Here is a 10,770-nt window from a genome sequence, read left to right on the forward strand (position 1 = left end):
CTTCCCACTGCTACTTCTAAGCTCTGAGAGCTGAGAGAGGGGACCAGGTCCCCACTGTGCTGGGTGCAAGGAGAGCAGTCCCAGGTGTTGGTGGCTCAGTGCAGCCCTGACAGCCTCTCCCCGCCCCCAGCACGGCCACTTGCATCCAGCTTTGGGTCCCCAGCTGCCTTCCAAGCAGGCCCAGCAGAGCCATTTATCAACCATGCAGAATTAAGGCCACGGTTGCCAGGATCTATTCCAGGAGCAGAGCAGAGTTGGGGGGTGAGCTAGAAAGACGGAGAGAGGAAGGGGGAAGGAGAGGAGAGCTCTGAGCAGAGGGCAAGCTGAGGGGGGCGGTTTGGGCGGGGCTGGACAAGGATCTGTGCAGAGTTCATGGGACATTTATCTGTTCATGGCTGCGACCTTGAGCGGTCAAGGTCACCTGCCACCTTGATCTTATCTGAGGCTGGTCAAGGAGGCAGAGGTCACATTACCAGACCTGGCCGGGGCAGAGCGGTGTCTTGCACTGAGGTGGTCCGGTTCAGGGGATTCTGTCTCAGCCCTATGGAGGAGAAACCCGGAGCCTGGGGGCAGAGTCCCCAAGACCAGAGATTCCAGAGCAGAGCTTGAGGCCAGTGGCCCTGGCAGGGATCCAGGGACAGTTCTGAGAATGGGCCCCACAGTGCCGTGAGCCCTGTCACCAGATCCAGGGTGTAAAAGTGGGGGTGGAGAGAAGGACACTGTGGGGGATTTTTTTGGAGAGCTGATGTGACTGTCAAAGGTACCCAGATGTTCCAACTCTCCAGAGTCCAGCCCAGAGCTGGTCCTCCCCACGCTGCAGGGGCCACGATCTTCCTGGGCTGGTCTAGAAGAGGGTGTGTCTCTTCGAGGCCCCTCTGGAGGCCTTATCCCTGCCAAGGTGTCTGAAGGAAAACCCTGTCTGACTGACGTCCAGAAGTGTGTGTCCCCCAGGGGCACGGGGCATTACCGTAAATCCCCATTTCAGAACCAAGACTCACTTCCGGTTGCCAGGAGGTAGGTGGCTGGTGGCCCACCATCCCTCTCTGGAGAGAATCCCCAGCTGAAAGGCAGCTGTTTCCCTGTCCCAGGGGCTGGTCCACATAGGGCCACTCCTTGGCTTGGATCCGGACACACGTGGGGGCCAGCCCAGCTCCAGCTCTGGGGACGAACTGAGCAGACACTGACCAGCAGCTCCGTTCTCCTGCTCTGCTCTCTGGATCCAAAAAGTGAATAAATTGCTGCCCTCACAGCAGTATCCAGGGTGTGTGTGTGTGTGTGTGTGTGTGTACGAGGGTGTGGCAGGTGAGCATTAGGTGGGGCTATACATGCCTGTGAGTGCATGTGCGTTTTTTGTTTTGTGTGTGTGTGTGTATGTCTGTGTGTGCACAAGTGTGTGCATATACAAAGCAGGTACTCAGCTCGTCATGCTGTCTCTCTGACCATGGCTCAGATTTGAACTCACAGAGTCAGAGCTAAGTGACCAGGGCAGGCAGGTGCTGGGCTGTTGTGAAAGTAGGAGCCTATTTTCACAGCCATTTCAGCAGTCACTGTGTGTGTGTGTGTATACTGACCTTAGAGGTCAAATAAAATGACCAGATCATTTCAGGTAGAAATCTGCCGAGCTTGCCGTCTCCACCAAACTCCGGGCTTCTTCCCTGGGTCATTGATTTTTCTGATGTGAAAGTGCTGGGCTTTACATTGATTACTGTTCAATTTCTTCTTGTTGATTTTGGCCCAGCCAGCCAGCTGCCTGGGCAGAGAGCGCTGGATCATAAATCAACTGTATCCAAATGACTTGTGCTTTCGAGGTTTGGACGAGCACAGCCCCGTGTCTTCGTCCAAGTCTCTGGTGAGACTGTCCTGCGAGAAGAAGCCAGAGCGACGCTTTGCTTTGCAAGTGCCTCTCTCCGTCTCATTCCCTCCATGGAGCCTCCTCTCCTCCGGCTGCTGGGACCCCGGGACACTGCCATTCTCTGGAGAGAGGGAGGGTCCCACTGAGGGGAGACTTGTCTCGGGCTGACCCTGAACCATGGCGCCTGCTTTGCCAGCTGCTTCCAAAGTTTTAGTCTTTCGAGGCAGTTTCTCTCCGACCTTTCCTGCTTTTTGGCAGGAACAGACCATGCCTGCTCCCATCTCCTTGCAATTTATTCACTTCCTGGATCCAGAGACATCCCCTCAGGATCTTGGAAGCGGTGCCTATCGAGAGTAACTGTGTCATTTTTCAACGGAAGGCAATGACTTTGAGAACATGTTAGTGATCGTTGATACTTGCTGTGTGAGAAACTTTTTTAAAAAAAAATTAGCCACATAAGGGCTGGGACTATAGTACAGCAAATAGGGTGCTGGCCTGGCATGCAAGAAACCTAGGTTCAATATCCAGCATCCCATACGGTCCCCCGAGCCCTGCCAGGAATAATCCCTCAGTGCAGGGCCAGGACTAAGCGCTGAGCACTGCTGGGTGGGACCCCAAAATAAACAAACAACAACAACAAATCCACTTAACAATTAGTTCCCATAGGTGAGGAGTTTGGAAGTGGTTTAGACTGGGGTTTGGGATCAGGGTCTTTCCTGAAGAGGTCAAGCAGATGCATGGGAAATGCATGCATGGGATGCTCACCAGTCTGGGGGTCCGTTTCCAAGATGGCTGATGTGCCGTTCACAGCCCTCCCAGTGGGAAGCTGAATGTCCCCAGGAGATGGCAGTGGACCTTTGCTGGAGTGAATGGTGCAAGAAAGGGCATGGAGGAGGCCACCTGCCTTTCCTGACCTAGTCCCAGCAGGGACACACGGCTATGTCGTCTGCATTTGGTCCAGTAGGAGCACATCACCAAGTCCAAGAGGGTAATTAGCCATCACCCCCTTTTGAAGAAAAAAATGTCCCCAAGTGCACTGAGATATTTTAGAATCTTCACAGAAGTGTTATATAACCAGCCCCGGAAGAGGCATTTGAACCAGAACCATCCTGGGCAAAGCTTATTTGGAGGTTTGGTTCTGTTTGCCTCTCCAGTGCTTGGAACTATGAGCCACAGTTTAAAAGATTAAAAAATAAAATCTATTTGACCCTTTCCCCTTAGATGTATATAACAAAAACCCATGAGGTGGTGGTTAACCTTCTCGAATATTTTGGTAGGAGAGGAAAACGTAAACCTAGACCCTTTGGGATCTGAAAAGCAGATGGACAAAAAATGAGAAATAGGAAAGCTATAGGCACGTTATGGGCCACAGGAGTTCACAGGCAGTGAGGTCCCGTGGAGGCAGACCCTGGGAATTCCAGGCTGGGGCTGCATGGCCATGGGGATGTGGGAGGTGATTGCAGCCAATTGGGTAGATATAGCAGGCCCTGTTGGTTAGGATTTCCCTGCTGAGGGCTGGAGTGATAGCCCAGTGGGCAGGGCATTTGCCTTGCACACGACAACTGGGTTCCGTTCCCATATGGCCTCCTGAGTCCTGCTAAGAATGCTCTCTGAGGGGCTGGAGCAATAGCACAGGGTGTTTGCCTTGCACACGGCTGACCCGGGTTCGATTCCCAGCATCCCATATGGTCCCCTGAGCACCACCAGGGATAATTCCTGAGTGCAGAGCCAGGAGTAACCCCTGTGCATGGCCAGGTGTGACCCAAAAAGCAAAAAAAAAAAAAAAAGATCTCTGAGCGTAGAGCCAGGAGTAAGCCCTGAGCACTGCTGGGGGTGACTCCAAACAAACAACCTCAGAGCAACCCATAAAGGATTCTCCTCATCCTCCCTTTGTCTTTGGAGACAAGGTGGCTCCCTGCTTCTGAGTATGGCAGCCCAGAAATTACAGGGGATGGGAGCTATGGGATTTCTATGACTGCTTCAGGGAAGGAGTCAGCCAACTTCTGCTGTTTTCTCAGACTCCATCAGACTCAAATCCATATGCCCCAGGGCCATATTGTGGAGGAGGTGTCTTGAGCCCATGACACTGAGTTGTAAAGAAGCCGGTCCAAGTTTGTCCTTGTTTATTCTTTTCCACTCTGTGAACTGCTCACAGGCCATTGAAGCTAAAGAGATGAATTTTGTGGCCCACTCGGGCTTCATGACTTTCTGAAGCACCAAACACTATCCCTAAGCCCCACTTCTTAAACTGTGGGCCCGACCTCCTAGGGGGTCATGGTAACTCAACATCTGGGGCCGTGGAGAGTTTACAAAGGCCGCCCTGGAGTCTCCATCTACCTAGAGCCCAATGCGGGTCCCTCTTAAGTTTCTCAACCTGTCTACTCAAAGTCCCCACCCCTCCGTCTTGGCACACACATGCACGTAAGCTTTAATTCTGCGGAGACACTGAATCATCGATTATCTTTATTTGAGACACTCTGGACCAAGAGAGGCCAAGTCTCCCTGATGGTGCCCACGGCAGACATCACTAATCTATCATCCTTGCCTCAGGCTCGGCTTTTGGGGGACCATACCAAGACACGGGATCTCTATCATTCTAGCTTTGGAAATGAGCCCCACTGCAGGGTTTTGGGGAAAAGGAGCCTTTTCTCCCTCACCTTCTGCCCCATCTCTGTAGAGGCTTTTTGTGACCACAGCTCGGCTCCTGTCTCTGGCCATAGAGGAGTGGAAGCAAGGCGAGAAGCAAAATGGCTGAGCTCAGGAAGATTTCATTAGGAAAAGGCAGGAGAGTCCCCGTCATGTGACATGGAGTGTCCCTCTAGGGAAGGCCCAGGAAGAGTGACTGCCCCATCTTTATAACTTGACATAGGGACATGAGCAAATGATCTTGTATCTTCTCTTTAAAACTAGATGCTACTGGTCGCCTCTCTCCAGGGCCCCTCAAACCCTGAGGTTAAGACAGAGGCAGACAGAACATTGGGGTTACTGTGCTTGGCCTTGGTGTGACCCATCCAGGCTCCACTATTTTTTCTATTTTTTCCCCTAATCTTCCCCTATTTACTTCCCCTGGTTCTTCACTGCTCCCTGTGTGTGGCTCCCTCCCTGCTCCCCCCAGGCCTCTGACATGCCCGTCTTCCCCTCCTTGCCACATGGATCTCTGCTTGACTTGGCTCTGAAGGACCTGCTCATCCCCCAATGATGATGCCGACAACATCCCTCCAGATAGCGCCCGGCTCCAGCTGGCCACCCTGTTTGGGCTCTCTCCAGCTTCAGCACCACCTGCCTGGCAGACATCTGAGAGTCTCTGTCTGACGCTTAAAGACACCAACTCTAAGAATCTAAAAATCGCAGGAACTCTCTCTTCCCAAGCTTGGCTCCTCCTCCTGGCCGCAGGCTGCTGCTGGCTCCCGCACTCCAAGCTTCAAACTTGGCCAACTCCCCCATCCCTTCTCTCCGGGGGTTCAGCTACCAGCACACACACGCCCACTGGTTCCCCTTACCCCAACCCCCCTACCCACCTCCAACCACCCCACCCCCCTGCTTCTCAGCCACCAGCATTGTTCCCTCGCCTATCCAGCGTGTATTGAAATAATCTCAACAGACGTTTGCGGAGAATTTACTCCAGGCGAGAGACAGTTCTGTGTTTGTGAACTGGTGCTCCTGTAAAGAATCGGTAACAGGAGCCCCAGCTGAGGGGGGAGGAAATTACAGCCCAGAAAGGGGCCAAGAAATTCACCGTTGGGTCCTAGAGCTCAAAACGGCTTCTGTTATTCTGGGATCGCCAGAAGCCAGCGCAGAGAGAAGGACTCAAGGGCCAGGTGTACACTGGGCAGTAAGTCTCACAATAAGTTTCAGACCAAAGACTGGGCGCGGGGTGGTTTCTAGGGGAGGTGAGGCAGCCAGTAAAGTGCTTTTTTCTCAATCAAGCTGCCAGGAACTGGGGCTCAGTCCCTAGGGCAGCTGTGGGTAACATGTGGAAGGAGCCGGGATACTGAGGTACCCATTTCTGTTGACCCTTGCCTAAGGGCTCTTCCTGGAGGCTCTGAGTCTGGCGTTGCCAGTGAGGGTGGAATGGACTCCTGCAGCCAAGGAGAGCTGGGAGCAAAGCAATGCCGGTGTTGGGAGACGCAAGTCTGACAGCAGGTACTGGAGTAATACAGTACAACGGGTAAGGCGCTGGCCTTGCATACGGCTGACCCAGGTTCAGTCCCCACCGCCTTAAATGGCTCCCCAAGCCCCACTAAGAGTGATCCCTGAGCTCAGAGTCAGGAGTAAGCCCTGAACACCACCAGGTGTGGCCCCAAAAGCGAACACACACACACACACACACACACACACATACACACACACAATAACCAGCATCCTTAGAATGCCTGGTGCAAAGTCAGAGCCAAACCCGAGTGAGGTGGATCCAAACCTGCCAGGTTGGACAAGCTGGCTTCCCTCTGGCCAGCCCCCCCCCATGCCCCCCACCCCGGCCTTCCTTCCCAGTGCTGTCCATCCCAGCCATGTCATCCTCCTTCCTCACCCCAGGCCCCTTCTCTGCTAAGCCCCTTTGCCAACAGGCTGGAGCCTCCTAGCTGCTACCACCCCGACTCCCCGGTCACCCTAGAATGGCCCTGGCCTCCCCCGGTGCTGGTCTCCTGCTCACCCCAACTATCCCAGCCTCTGCAGCTTGTGCCAGCTGAGTAGTTCCAGGAATGCCCTCCCCGCCATAGAGCTCTGCCCAGCTATGAGGCCCCTGGGGACCCACAGCTTCCCCTGGAACCCTCTTGCCTCTGAGCACTGAGCCGAGAGCACCCACCCCCAGCCAGGAGCTTCGTGCGAGAACCATGGTCTGCTGGCAGCCTTGGTGCTAAGTCCCTTAAGTCCCTGCTCTGAGAGGTGACCCTGAGCAGCGGGCATGACGGTGCCAGTGTCCTCATCCGTGGAATGGGACAATAGTGTTGATGTCAAAAGGATGGCGAGGCAATGAATGAGACTGTGCCATGACACAGCCCCGAAGCTCTAGAATTCTGGGGTGGGGGGTGGGGGGCAGACAGGTGTTGGGGGGTGGATCCGGGGGTCTGATCTTCACCCAGCATGGTGGTAGAAGTAGAACCAAAGCCCAGCAGGGCACCAGGGCTGGCACCTAATGCACTTGAGGTCTGAGTCAGAGGGTGCCCTGAGCCAGGCCAGCACTTCTCAGCCCCTCGCTCTCTGCCCAGGGAAGCTCCTAAAAGTTTTTATTTATTTATTTGGTCCCTTCAGACATTCCCAGTGATGCTCAGGGGCTACTCCTGACTCAGTGCTCAGGGTTCATTCCCAGGGTGCTTAGGGGATGCTGTGATGCTGGTGGTCAAACCCTGTATGCTCCATGGAGCCCATCAGGGTATCTTGCTGGAATGTGGCAGTCCCCCACCCCCTGCCCACAGAGCCCCGCCCTAAGCCCCCTCGTTGACCTGACCCTTCTGGGTCTTTTTCTCACGTTTGTGCCCAGTGCCCAGTGCAGCCTTGCCTTTCGTGGTTTGTCTTGCTCTGCCCACTGACAGAGGGAGGGCAGGCTCTGCCGAGCCCTGAGACACCGTCCATGGCTCCTGGAGAGTACGCCTGACTCCTAGGGAGAGAGGAAAGGAGCCGGGAAATGCTCCGTACATTAGCGACCACCTTCAAACTCTCCGGAGAGCCTGGAATAGTCTCTTCCTGGCAAGGCTGCAGAGTGTCGGGCATGGGAGCTCAGGCCAGGCCCCCAGGGAGACGGTGGGAGGGGGTTTTGGGTTAAATCTTTCAGACCAACACTTTGCGGGGTCCAGTTCACGTCGCGTTTGCAACCACCCGCTTCACCTTTCCTCACTGCTCTCCACTCCAAATGCCTCACCAGTTTCTTTCAGGAAGTGGGCTGGAGTCCAAGGGAGGAGGCGGCTACCTGGGCGTGGGGATGGGGTGTATGTGAAGCACAGGTTGCACTAGCTCGGACCCCTGGTCCCCCATGCTTAGGTGCTGGGGGCAGGAGAGCGGGGTGAAGGTGGGAAGATGTGATTCTGTCTGGGGGAGGTGTGGTAGATGCAGCAGCTGCCCGTAATTCAGTGCGTAGCTGGGTGGAAATGCCCAGGGCTGGCACGGGGGATGCAGGTGAGTGGGAGTCGGGGACAGTGACACGTCACAGAGTGACACACAGCCCCAGGAACTCTGGCTCTGGGACAAACAACAGCTGTGACTGCACCTACAGCATCCCCAAAGCACTGTCGCCCCGCCCCCACTTTCGACGTCCTCCAGCCCTGAAACCATGCTCTAGCCCCATGGGGCCAACTGAGTTGCCAGAACGTCCCATCCCCTCTGCGGCTGGGGAGGCTTTGCCTGCGCTGTGCCCTTGACTTAGAACGCCCACCACCAGCCTTCCCCATCTGGCCAGTCCCAGCCCAACGTCAGCCATGTGTGAATGCCAATCCCGCCCCTCCACCCTGTGTTCCAGTGTTGGCTTCCTGAGGGCTCACAGAGGGGAAGTCGACAGCCCACGGGAATGTGCTGCTTGAAAGGAGAATTAACTCCTCATGGACCCCGAGGGGTAGGGATCTACCAGCGCAGGGAACAGCAGAAGGGCAAGGCTGGCTGGGGAAGCATGGGAGGGGGGGGGTCAGACAGAGCCTGAGGGAGTGGGACAGGCATGGAAACCAGCCTTGGTTTTATTTTCAGGCCACCCGTGGCCTATGTGGGGCCAGGATTCCAAACTGGGCTGGAATGTAGACTAGAGACTGAACACAATGGCCACGCAACACCTTTATTGCAAACCACAACACCTAATCAGAGAGAGAGAACAAAAGGGAATACCCTGCCACAGTGGCAGTGTGGGGTGGGGGGAGACGGGACTGGGGAGGGTGGGAGGGATGCTGGGTTTACTGGTGGTGGAGAATGGGCACTGGTGAAGGGATGGGTTCTCGAACTTTGGGGGAAACATGAGCACAAAAATGTATAAATCTGTAACTGTACCCTCACGGTGATTCACTAATTAAAAATAAATAAATTAATTAAAAAAAAAACTGGGCTGGGCTGCCTCAAGCAAGCATGGCGCCCCTGTACTGTCCCTCCAGCCCCAGCCCCTGTCGCTGTGTCTGCAGGAGGGAATGGAGAAAGCAGGGTGAGCAGCGAGTGAGACTGATGGTTTCCGTGTGTGCTGGACCCTGGGCTGACCCTGAATGCCCGGTTCCTGGCCTTGGGCTGAAGACTGTAGGGGGTTAGAGGTCAGAGTGTGAAGGTTCTGAAAGGCCTGCAGAAGGAGGTCGGGCTGGACTCAGGAGCGGCTGGTTCATGTTCTCAAGGAATCGGCCAGCTTGGGAGGGGGTCATGCCTTCAGGAGAGCGGGATGACGATGGGTAGGTGTGATTCTGTTTGCCGATGGGGGTGGGCCCCAGATACCAAAGCACCAGGAGTGCCTGGTTCGTCTGTGGTCCTTGCTCCTTGCTCCTAAGGCAGCCCCCAGGGGGCACGATGGAGCCCCAGTTCTGCTTGGAGACCTGTGGGGGATGGTAAGGAATGATTGGGGTGGGGGGGATGAGGGGGTCTTCAGAGGCATGCTCAATGCAAGGCATGGGGGTGGCAGATGGGCGGGAAAGTAAGCACTTTCCTTCCGGTGGACTTGGCGACAGCAAATCAGGGCCCCACCTCAAGGCTGTCGGCTATGGGTCACTGCAGGGGTGGAAACAGTAAAAAAATGCAACCCACAACGGGAACGCGGTAGAAAGAAGGGGGCTCCTCCAAAAGGCTGGCGACCCCTAGGGGGTGGCCTGAATATTGAGGAGTCAGGGTGGCAAAGGTTTTACAGCAGAATGTCCCAGCAAATGCACCGATGAGCAAATGAATGAGTGGAGCTTTCCATGAGCTTCCCCATCCCTTTCCTGCCAGCAGCTGCGCCTTTCTAGGCCTCCACAAGGTCGGGGCGAGAGTCTCGCAATGCGTGGTTCCCTTGCTTTTGCTTGGGGGCCACACCCGGCAGTGCTCAGGGCTTTGGGAGTGCTGAGGGAGGGACACGATGTAGTGCCAGGGATCAAGCCAGGACTGGCCGTGTGCAAGGCACATGCCTTATCCCCGGACTGTGTTTCTGGCCCACAATGAAAGCTTTTGCATTTGGGGTTTTGTTTTTTTGTTTTTTGTTTGTTTGTTAGTTTGTTTTTTGCCTAAAGGATCACACTGGAGCTCTTCCGGGACGGTGTCTTCGACCTTCAGAATGGTGCAGCGTTTGACGTACCGCCATCGGCTCTCCTCAACACCGCCTCCATCAAAACCCGGCTGTCCCGAACCCCTGGAAATAGAATCGTTTACCTGTATACCAAAAAGATTGGAAGGCGCCGAAGTCTGTGTGTAGCGTGTGCCCCGGCCGGCTTTGAGGAGTCTGGGAAGTGAGACCTAAAGTTCTGAAGCAGCTCTCTAAAACAAAAAAAAGTTTATCAGCTGGGTCTACAGGGGATCCACGTGTGCCAAGTGTGTTCGAGACAAGATCAAGTGCGCTTTCCTTACTGAGGAGCAGAACATCGTTGTGAAAGTGTTGCAGGCACAAGCACAGAGTCAGAAAGCAAAATAAACAAATGAAGCTTTTACGAAGAATATAAATAAATAAATAAATAAATAAATAAATAAATAAATAAATAATGATCGAATTGGGGTCAGGAGGCTGCAAGGCAAGTGTCTCACCACCCCTGTACTAGCTCTCTGACTTTTGTTTTTAGAAGATGAATAAACGAACAAGATCCTGAGGTAACTTTTAGGTATCCCCCTACTGTCCTCATCACATACACACACACACACACACACACACACACACACACACACATATGCGCACAGGGCTGCAAGGGTGGGGGTCGGGGGGAACGTTTATAACCAGTGACCAGAGCCAGACAGAATGGGGGCAGGGTGGGGAGCAGGAATTAACAGCATCCTGGGTGCAT

General features: G+C 54.5%; 1 pseudogene; it reads left to right on the forward strand.

The window, feature by feature from the left end:
- The first annotated feature begins 10,052 nt into the window (after window positions 1-10,052).
- LOC101541035 (60S ribosomal protein L34-like) lies at window positions 10,053-10,411 on the forward strand (annotated as a pseudogene).
- Window positions 10,412-10,770: the final 359 nt, after the last annotated feature.

The sequence above is a fragment of the Sorex araneus genome, chromosome 6 (assembly GCF_027595985.1).
Source record: "Sorex araneus isolate mSorAra2 chromosome 6, mSorAra2.pri, whole genome shotgun sequence".
NCBI lineage: Eukaryota > Metazoa > Chordata > Mammalia > Eulipotyphla > Soricidae > Sorex > Sorex araneus.